Source organism: Magnolia sinica, chromosome 9 (assembly GCF_029962835.1).
Source record: "Magnolia sinica isolate HGM2019 chromosome 9, MsV1, whole genome shotgun sequence".
Classification (NCBI taxonomy): Eukaryota; Viridiplantae; Streptophyta; class Magnoliopsida; order Magnoliales; family Magnoliaceae; genus Magnolia; species Magnolia sinica.
Genome location: NC_080581.1, coordinates 85,498,019 through 85,509,209, shown reverse-complemented (window position 1 = coordinate 85,509,209; position 11,191 = coordinate 85,498,019).

Below are 11,191 nucleotides of genomic sequence, written 5' to 3'. Positions count from 1 at the left end.
TTTCATCCATGCCGTCCATATATTTTTATAGATCATTTTATACTATGAAACCAAAAATTAGGTATATCCCAATCTCAAGGGGACCACATTACAGGAAACAGTGTTGAATGAACGTCGACCAATAAAAACTTACTGGGGGCATAAAACCTTTGGATCAAGCTGATCTTTGTTTTTTCCCTTCATCTGGGTCTGTATGACCTAAACAACAGATTGGATGTCAAATAAACAGTACAGTAGGCCATAGGATGATTTTAATGGTGGATATCTAATCATCATTGTTTTCCTGCCGTGTGGTCTACCTGAGATTTATATCTCTCTCATTTTCGGCATGCAGCCTAAAATGATCTATAAAAATGGATGAACGGAATGGATGAAATACACACTTCATGGTGGGTCCCACAGAGCACCCACCATCAGCCACGTGGCTGGTGGCAGGGAAGTAGCCAATCCGTTCCCATCCTGTACGCTGCTGGCGCACATCAGTTTCCCTGCTTTTCACCATATATTACCCTACGTTGACATTGTCAAATGTATCCGGATCCTCTGCTTGCGGAAACGGATTGGCTCGGCCAATGGCTGATGGTCTGTGCTCTGTGGGCCTCACGATGATGTATGTATTACATCCATGCCGTCCATCTATTTTTATAGATTATTTTGCAGTATAAGACCAAAAAATGAGGTACATATCAATCTCAAATGGACCACATTACAGGAAACAGTGTTGAATGAGTTTCGACCATTAAAAACACTTGGGGGCAATAGAAGTTTTGGATCAAGCTTATTTTTATTTTTTCCCTTCATCTGGGCCTTTATGACCTAATCAACAGATTGGATGTCACATAAACAGTGTAGTGGGCATTAGGAGGATTTTAATGGTGGATATCCAATCACTATTGTTTTCATGTGGTGTGGTCCACTGAGATCTATATCCCTCTCATTTTTATGATCAAAGCATAAAATGATATGTTATAATGGATGAACAGAACGGATGAAACAAATAGATCATACTGGGGCCCACAGAATACCGACCACCTGCCGGGCGGTTGGTGGCAGGGGGAGTAGCCAATCCGTTTCCTCTGCTCGCTAGCTTGCCACAAATAGGAAATCTGATTGAGCCACGTCATCACACACTGCATTTGATGCAGTGGACGCGGATTGCGTCCTACCCCGCCCGGACGTGATGTACGCCCTCGTTTTTGTCGAATCATTTTAAGGTATGAACCAAAAAACGAGGGAGGCACGAGGCCGTGGACCACTCACCGTTAAAAACTTTTTGGGAGCCGGAGAAGTTTAGGATCAATCTGATATTTAACTTTTCGCTTCATCCACGTCTACATGACCTTATTAATAGGTTGGATAGTAAAAAAACATCAGGGTGGCCCTTAGAAAGGTTTCAACAGTGAGTGTCATTATTGCTGCATCTTCTTTTGGTGTGGTCCACTAGAGCTTTTAACCTATTTTATTTTTTGGTTCATAACTTAAAATGATCCGAGAAAAACGATGAACGGCGTGGATAAAACACTTACATCACGGTAGGCCCCACAGAGCCCCACCCAGATGGATTACCGTCCGGGCGGGGGTAGGACACAATCCGCGTCCTTAATGCAGTAGTGGTGATCATATAAGTGATGATGTGGACCAATCAGGATGAAGGACAGCGGAAATTTTCGTGTTCGTCCGTGACAAGCAGGGGAACCTGATTGTTATCAAATACGTGTTAAATAATCAATGTGCTGAAGGCACAGGGAATTCCTAAGCAGCCACTTCTGATTGGTCCATGTAGTTCTCAAGAAATTCGGTTGCTTGAGTAGATCCAATGCTCATGTGCGCCACACTAGAGTAAACGGTGAGAATTAGATTCCTAATGTTGAAAACTTCTTCAGCCACGTAAGCTTTGATCAAGTTGATATTTGTGTCTCCTGGTCTTTGTAACCTTGTGAAGATTTTAGATGGAAAGTAAATCTCATGGATTTGATATTCTGCCCCTACAATGGTGTAACAAAAAGGCATGCGCAATCCATTCCTAAGACTTCATAGTACAATGAAGTATTAGATATAATGAATCTCACAATTTTAGATAGGATCAGGTGTATGCTCTGGCACGTCAAATTACCAAAATTATTTTGGAGAGATGCTATCGCTTGATACTTAATTAATCTATCTCTTTCAGCTCCTCTAAATAGAGATGCTGCAAAAAGCATATAGATCAGAAAATACGTATTCTATGAACACCTAAAGGTGTTTACTTGTCAAGCATTTGTGCATGTTCTAAAAGATGAGCGGTCCAAACTTGATGATAAGATAAAACAGTGTATCTTCTTGAAATATGCAAATGAAAATTTTGGCTAAAAGTTATGGGATCCAATTGACAAGAATGATCAGAAGCAGGGGACATGGTTGTAACGTTCTATAAATTTCCGTATAGAAACCCCAGTATATATGCGAGTGAAGCTGTCAGATGGTCGTACCAGTCCAACTTAATTCCCTAATTATGCTATAAATGATGGATTTAAGGAACTTGGAGTCGAACGACTGTTCTTGCACATCACAAATAAGTGGGTGGGTGAATTTACACAATTCCTCCATTTGTTGACACCTACAAGGAGTCTCGAGAGTTAACATACTCCATAAATACCCAAGTTAACGAAATTAGGGCTACACCACACGTTCTAGTCTATTGGTCTCAAAATTATAAATTAGCATCCGTTTTACCATGCTTAATGTCCATTGTGAATATTGAGCCAAGGTGACACCTCGGATCGCTCAACTTCAGCCTGCAAGTCGGGCGCATGAGTTGTGCGATTACCTTAGTTAATAGCCTAGATTTAAGTGAAATGATCACCTGACCCATTTTATCGAAGTTGTGACCTTCGGACAGTTAGATCATGGCCAAACTTGGAGCGTCGACTTAAGATATTCCCCTACGCATATCTATATAGCCGCACCCTCGATCAACCAATGGTGATTGTCGAACTGAATTTGGGACCTTATCCATTTATCAACATGTCCGATCGTCCGATTGTCAGATGACTATGTCCAAACATAGATCCCCTAATGGGGCACTCGTCCCCTAACTTGGATCGACTTACGCACTTTCCTGTAGGCTCTCATGGTTCGAAACCACCCCCATAGGGTTAGTTTAATAAAGACTTATCATTTAGAGTCATTTGTGTACATTCCGGTACTATAAATACCCTTTTTATTCACACCCCCTCTCCTCATACGAATTTTCATACCCTAGCCTTGGGGGGGGGGATAAAGGGAAATTGTATGTGAGAGGGAGACTGATTGTGAAGGTTGCCTCTTTCCCGTCTGATTGGCGATCTAGCCATGACCAAATCCTTCGTTGGATCTCCGTCCGCAATCATTGAAGGTAAACTTTGAACCTAGATCCCTAAATCATGATGTTAAGGTTAAGTTTTTCTAAACATTATAAGGCTTGTTCGAATGATTTAGGTTTCGGTGACTCTTTTTAAAATCCTAACTTTAGGAACAAATTCGAGTCAGGCGAGCTAACGTAAGGTACAAATTATTCTCCTAGGTTTCTATTTATCAACCCTTGAGGGTGATAGACTATGATCCCCTTTGATTTTGTAGAAATCGTTAAATCAAGTATGCCTTAAATGCTTTGCTATAAAAATCATTGTTTGTGTTTGTAACACCTCGTACTTTTCAATACTTGGGTGTTACCGTGTGAGCTAACTTAGTATAAATACCAACCTAACTTACTTGGACACTCACATTCATTCCAATCTAAATCCGACCATTGAAAGTAATCCCTATCCATATATTAAGCCATCGATCTATTGATCTTCAAGATAGATCATCAAGTCATCAGAGAAACCAAATTTAGGATTTCAACCACCCCGTAGGCAATTTAACTGCACAGTGTCTATCACAGGCATTAGATCACACGTTCCACTATTTGTTCATCTTTTATCATGGTCGTTAACAATCTACTTAAATTTGTACAAATCCAACCATACAATTATAAGCCCAAACACTAGTTTAGATAAGGAACCTGTTTAATCGCGAGCTCAACCATCAAATCATTCGTCCTAGATTTAAGAGTCTAAACAACGAGATCTACAATGTTTCGTCGATCATTCCAACACTTGATTTCCCTAATTCAACCACCGGATTATAAAATCAACCTTTAGGTCGCAATTAGACAGCCTTAGAAACCATTGAAATTGTTCAATGTGGACTATGGAATGCCCTAACCTTAGATCATTTTAAATTGAGATCCAAATCATTAGATCCATCGTTTATCAGGCCACGTCACTCAATGTTGAAACCCATTACATAGGCATATAATCCAACCATCCGATTATAGTAACAACCATTAGATTTCTTCTAGGATCGACTAAATCGTGAAGGTTGGATCTAAAGATGACTTGACCATCGGATAGATGGGAATCTGCAAATGGGGCCCAAATCAAGTCATGGGGCCCACCTAAGTTTTAAATCTGCTTGGTTTTTAGTCAGAGGCCATGGTGGGGACCCCCAAACCAAATGGATGGAGTGAATTTTGTCCAACATCATTGTGGACCCCACAATTGGCTGTGTACCATAATGAGTGTGCACCTGTGATACACCAGACCATAGACACGATCAAATTGGGTTTGACCCGTGGTTTCCCGTAAAGAGAAAGAATTCCTCCCTCTTTCGTGTTTTCGCCAACAAGCGAATGAATGTTGTTCGATCGTTAGATGGGCCACTTTCGAGGATAAAGAGGATGATCCAAATCGTCCATCTCGTTCGCCATTCAAATCCGACCAAACCCTCGCCCTTCCTACACATTTAAACCCATGTGCATGCACACAATTTTCAGCCCAAACCGAACTTGCGTGCGGTCGTATTTTCGAAACTGGAAATCTTGTTTTGTCTACTGCCAGCTATTGCAATCAGCATGCCTCCACTCTTTTCCATCTCAACCTTCCATTCCAGACCATCCCAGGCCCCCATTTACTCCGCACTATGGGGTTTCCATTGTAACAAGAGAGTTGCCGCCAAATGTTGAAATCAAGATCCATTAAGTGAAAATGCTAATAACCGCACATCTGGTGGGTCCCACAGTGATCATGGGACAAATCCACACCATCTATACGTTACTAATTATAAGATCAACCACTCGATGATGACCCTCCATTAACAGCTGGGTCATCTTCTTCGTTTGATTGGGAAACCCATTAGCGGTTAGTGAGGCCCATTCACTGATCTGATACATTCGTTAGGGTGGCCATGGTCTCAGAAATTCCTCCCTAGTGACTAATAGGGGCCATGCAATTAGAAGCCACGATCATTATCTCAAATTCGATTGGTTGAGAGCCGCCATTGGCTCATAGCTAACCTGACGATTAGGGGCATCTAGAAATGGATTAGTATAGCCTATATAGGCTACTATTTTAGGGCTTTCCTTCTCTAAAATAGAAACCAAAGAAAGAGAGAGAGAGAGAGAGAGAGAGAGAGAGAGAGAGAGGGTCAATGTTGCGTCGCACCGGGGCAAGACGAGTCGTGGTTCGAGTTGGGCTGAGGCCAACTTCATCCTGGTTCATTGACAAGGTTAGAGAAGGGAAGGAGCGAGAAGGAAATAGAGGAGAGAGAGAGAGAGAGGGCAAGAAGAGGAAGATAGGGAAGGTAGTGAGGGAGAGTGTTTGTGTGTGTGTGTGCGCGCGCGCCCGTCACCACACCAGCTTAACTCGAGCTGAGTCATGAACTCACTCAGACTCAGCTGGGTCAAGTCTAGACCTTGTTGGTCGTTATAGCAAAAGAAGAAGAAGAGAGGAAGGAGAAAGGAAGAAGAGGGAGAGGGAGAGAAATGAGAGAGTAAGGAGAGTGGATCGGGCTGCCGAGTGGGGTGCAATTCACATCGAGTCGAGTCGAGTCAATAGTTGTACGGCTGACTTGCTCAACTCAGTTGAGTCAAGTTAGGATGTTGGATATGGGTTGGGCCCACTCTAGCCCATCCACTCTACTGGGCATAGCAGGAAAGAAAAGAAAAGAAAACGAAATGAAGAAAATAAAAGGAAAGAGAAGGAGAGGAAGAAAAAGTAGAATCGAAGAAGAAGATGAAAGATGATGTTGGCTTCCGGCTCTGAACCGAGTCGAACTGATTCCAATCCTTGTATAACTGAGTCAGTAAGTTACTGACTCAGTTCTGTAACACCCGACCCAAATTAGAACAGTGTTTTGGGGCGCTCGCATGCGAATTGATGCAGGACCGTACGATTTGATCTCACGTGTGGATTTATTACCGATAAATTAACCCAGATTAGGCCACTAATGCAATTGAATCCAATTATGTCAGGGCGGAACATGGGCCGTAGAGCCGATCAGCCAAATTGTGCTTAGCGAATGCCTGTACGGGTCATGCATCGCCCAAGGTAGGACGAAAATTTTCAAAACTCTAGGAGGCCATGGGCCTCATTGGGCTCGTGGTTCCATCGCGGACGACAGACTCGAACGACACCCAGAAATGGACAAATTGCACCGTCCTGTCGGCACTTGTATAATGCAAGTCGCCCTAACTCTGGGATAGAAATATGGAATTTTAAATCAAATAGCCTCGCTACTTGAATCAATGAATCAAGGTATTTCAGCCGTCGGATCTCTTCTAAATTTTCACCAAAGGCTAGAGCTATTTCCCTGCACTCGCCCATAAAATCTGACCCTTGATCGATGATTGATGACTGTTGATCGGTAATCGGACCATTGCGACAAAATCCTGCATCCTTTTGCTGTCAAACTTTACCCAGCCCTTCATCGGGCTATGGGGCACCTATCCCATGAATTAGATGGTCCAGGGGGTCATCAGGGCAGCCCCACTAGCCAAAAATGGGTCCCACAAGGCCATCTGAAGCACTTAACAGAACCCAGGGTCAAATGTTTTAATTCCAGGGTATAAAACCCATAAACCTTCTCTCTCTCTCTCTCTCTCTCCCACAGAATTCAGCAGCTGAGAGAGGGAGAGAGGAGAGAGAAGAGAGAGAGAGGAGAGAGAGGAGAGAGAAAGAGAGGGAGAGTGTGTGTGGGTGCATGTGGTGCTTGGGGACCAGAATTCCCCATACATACACCTCTGTGTTGCCGAAAATCTCGACCCAATCGCCGTAGGGACGAGCTACGTCCGATTCAAGGTAAAATCTGGACTCCCAACCATCTCTCCCTAGCTATAAATCACACGCATACACCTTAAAGCGGAATTTGTATGACGCAAGGTTCCGACACGTCAAGTTTATAAACCCGTTGGCGCCAGAGCGACTCCAAGGACCCCTAATCGACTATAGGTGCGGACCATTACCTTTAGGTGGCCGATTATCATACCTAGTGTAAATCTTAGTGATGTTGGGTGATAAATGTGTATGCATGTTGCTGAATTTCATGTGTTGCTTGATTTAAGATATGTACGTAGAAATTCCCTAAAATTAGTAAAGGGGTTTAAGTCCCGAGAATTTCCTGATGTGTGAACTATTGTCTACCTATTGAATTGCTGAAATTGTTGCACTTGACTTTCATTGTGTAGCGATTTGCATGTCTTTTGGTTGGTACATGCAATTGAATTGATGTGAGTGGGCGTATGGTTGTCCATTTTGCTGAATTGCTGGAATGTGTTGAATTTGATCTCTATTGTTACTGAATTTGTAAGATTGCCTGCTTCACATGCAGATGTTTCGGTGGAAACTAATGTATTGCTGTTACATTGTTGAGATTTTGAAACATGCACGTCACTTGCTGAAATTGTTTCTAGTGTAGCTGAATAAATGCTACATACTTGCACACATATCCCTTTATGAATCGGCCAACCAACCAGAATTCCTTGGGCAACCTTTCCATTGGGTCCACTTACGGGCAAGTTTAGCCCGACTAGTCAAACCGCGAATTGCCGGCTGTAGTTGGACTACACGAGACGTTGTTCTCAAGCCGTACAGTCTGTGGTTCATCTCGTGGGGGCATATTAGCCCACTGGTTGGCCATCCTTGTATGTTAACCATGATTGTATATGCCTGATTAAACCTAAGGTACCTTGTGACTCTTGCACCCACTGATAATCATAATTTATGCCCCACAAGACTCATGAGCCGGGGATGGTGGTATGGAACGCTATACTCATGCTGTCGGCCTATGCTGGGGTGACAAGCCTCCCTATAGTGACCAGTGAGCACCAAAGACTCGTGAGCCAGGTATGGTGGTATGGGACACTATACCTGAGCTGTCGTCCTAGGGTGGGGTGACAACCTCCCTGTAGTGACCATGAGTAGGACCTTGGAGTCCTAATTATTTTTGTATGAGCTTAAGAGCTATGGGATTGACAAAGACACAAGGGCAAAGGATCGCGAGTGTCATACGACCACGGTAATTAGAGTCGCACGATCGGATTAGAGCAACAATCCGTCAGGGTATCTCGATTTTCCCAACTAGCTGGATGAATGGACATAATAATCAACTCGGCTAACATTTACATGACATTGCATTGGTTACTTTTAGCGATTTGGCAGTCGTGGTCACATTGAGGGAGTATTGGTCATTCGCGATCATTAAATGTTGTCGCTCGAGGGAGTGTTGGTAGAAAGCACATGCATTATATCATTAAGTCATGCATTGCATTAACCAGAGTATCTAGGATTCTATGAATGTATGCTTTTTACTAAATTTACTCTTGTGTATGATAATATGTGTAACTTATTATTAATGGTATCACTGAGTTAGCTACTCACTCCCACTCTAGAATCGTGTTTTAAAACATTAACCAGAACCTGTCATAGATGCAGGGATGATGGAGTAGGATGTGTTGGAGGACAGCAGCATGGACGACGAGGAAGAGCGGATGTACTTCCGGACCTTTGGCGGATTTTTTAGTTCTGTTGATGATCATAGGATTGGGCCAGGGCCCTAGTCATTTTGGATCGTATGTATGGATGGGACTAGATCCCTAGTTGGATATTACTTTGAGTATTTCGGTCTTATGTTTGGATGTTTATTTTATTAATAGCAATTGACATTTCTGTATGAGATTTTCTTACACTATGCTTGGTTTAATTCTCCATTGCCCACAGGATACTTCATTTACAATTGCATATAGGGCCCATTAAGGCATACGTGGCACTCAAAAATTTGGGGGTTGAGTTCCTACTCGACCCTTGAATTTCGGGGCGTTACAAGTTTTGAGTGTGTTTTGCTTTGGGTCTATATCATCAAACTCAATAGTTAGCAGGGTGTTTCTCCCTCAAACCCAATAGACCGATATTGTGATTGCCAAGTCGATCTGAGTTGGGGGAGCATGAGGTGAGTTGACTCGATGGGCTAGCTGAGATCAGTGACATTGGAGCATGGATATCGAATTGAGGTCAAGTTAAGTTACAAATTGGATTAACGTTGTTGATTTGATTCTAAGGGCGTGCACACTTCCTAGCAACATTGTAGGCGATTCAAAACATAAGGTGATGAATTTTTCCCCTTAAGCTTTCATCTTCCATGTTAGCTTAAGTAATAGTTCAATTTTAATTTCAATTAATAACTGATATCTTTAATTCATGATTACTTGTGTTAGTTATTGAATTTGATTATCAAATTATATGCTCAACATTTATCTTGTATGAATATCTACATGTTGTATTGTATATCTTCTCATACTTAAGGATTGTTATAAAACTTGAATTGTTACATCTATTAGTGACAAATCTCACTTATATATGTACATTATGACTTAGGATGTAACTTGATTGAGTACAATTATAATGGACCCTTGACCTAGTAGCTACTTTGACTGATAGATTAAATGGAAGATTAATGCAGGCTCACCATTCATGTATTGTTGTATATTCGCCCTAAGAGGCTTGATAGATTATTTTGTATGACCATGTGATGGTAAGTCTCATTTGTTAAACAATGATTAACCACTGGTTGACAAGGACACTATTAAACATCTCAATGTTGGAGTCTCATTAGCCAGGGATTGTGGTATGAAACACTATGCCCGAGCTATCAGTTTATGCTGGGTGACGGCCCCCCTCCCCTATAGTGACCTTTGAGCTTTTTTAAATTGACTGCTTGTAAATTGGAATAATAATGGCTCAGCTAATCACGCATTCATGGCACTTGGGTGTTATTGGGTGTCTGATTGACTGTTTGAAAGATCAGTGCACCATTCGAACGACCCTTTTTGTATTTTGAATGGATTAACTGTTTGAAAGGTTCATTCTCTTACTTGAGCATGTTGACTATTTGAAGGACTCGTTCATTGGCAATTAAATGAATCGGCTGTTTGAAAGACTCATTCTATTGCTTGAATAAGTCGACTGTTTGAAAGGCTCATTATATTGCTTAAATGGACTGACTGTTTGAAAGGTTCATTCTCTTACATAAGCGAGTCGACTATTTAAAAGACCCGTTCCTTTGTAAGTTGAATGAGTTGACTATTTGAAAGACCCATTATTTTGCTTAAATGGACCGACTGTTTAAAAGGTTCATTCTCTTACTTGAGCGAGTCAATTGTTTGAAAGATCCGTTCTCTTGCAAATTTAATGAGCCGACTGTTTGAAAGGCATATTCTCTTACATAAATGTATTGACCATTTTAAAGGTTCATTTTCTTAATAGGAATGGATCAACCGTTTGAAAGACTTATTCCAATGCATAAATGAGACGACTGTTTGAAAAACTCATTGTTTTGCATAAATTGACTGGCTATTTGAAAGGTCCATTCATTTAGTCAACTGAATGTGCATCGCCAGTTAATTTGCAGTCACGCACTCATGCATTTAAATAAGATCTCGTTATCGATTGTTTTGTATGTTTTATTATTTAAAACTATGCTTAACTAATGTAGTGGTGTGTAATCTTGAGGAGAATTCATACTGAGTTAGCCACTCATTCATCGAATATATAATCGTACAGGTCCTGCGGGTGGTTTAAATGATATTCATGTCTAGATTGATGAGGAGTAGAGTACAATATTTATCAGCGATGCATGGATGCATCTGCTAAGAGAAGCTACGCGATTTTATAGCTCACGACTAGTTACAATTTATTTTGTTTTATATGTTAAATTATTTCATTTTGTAATTGTAAGTATTGAGATATTGGTTTGTATAAATCTTATGGGTGGACGCTCATATATTTTGAATGTATATGTGAATTTCCTTTAATTTTGATTTGTTTTTCTTCCATTAAAATGCTAATTCTGAAAAAGAAAG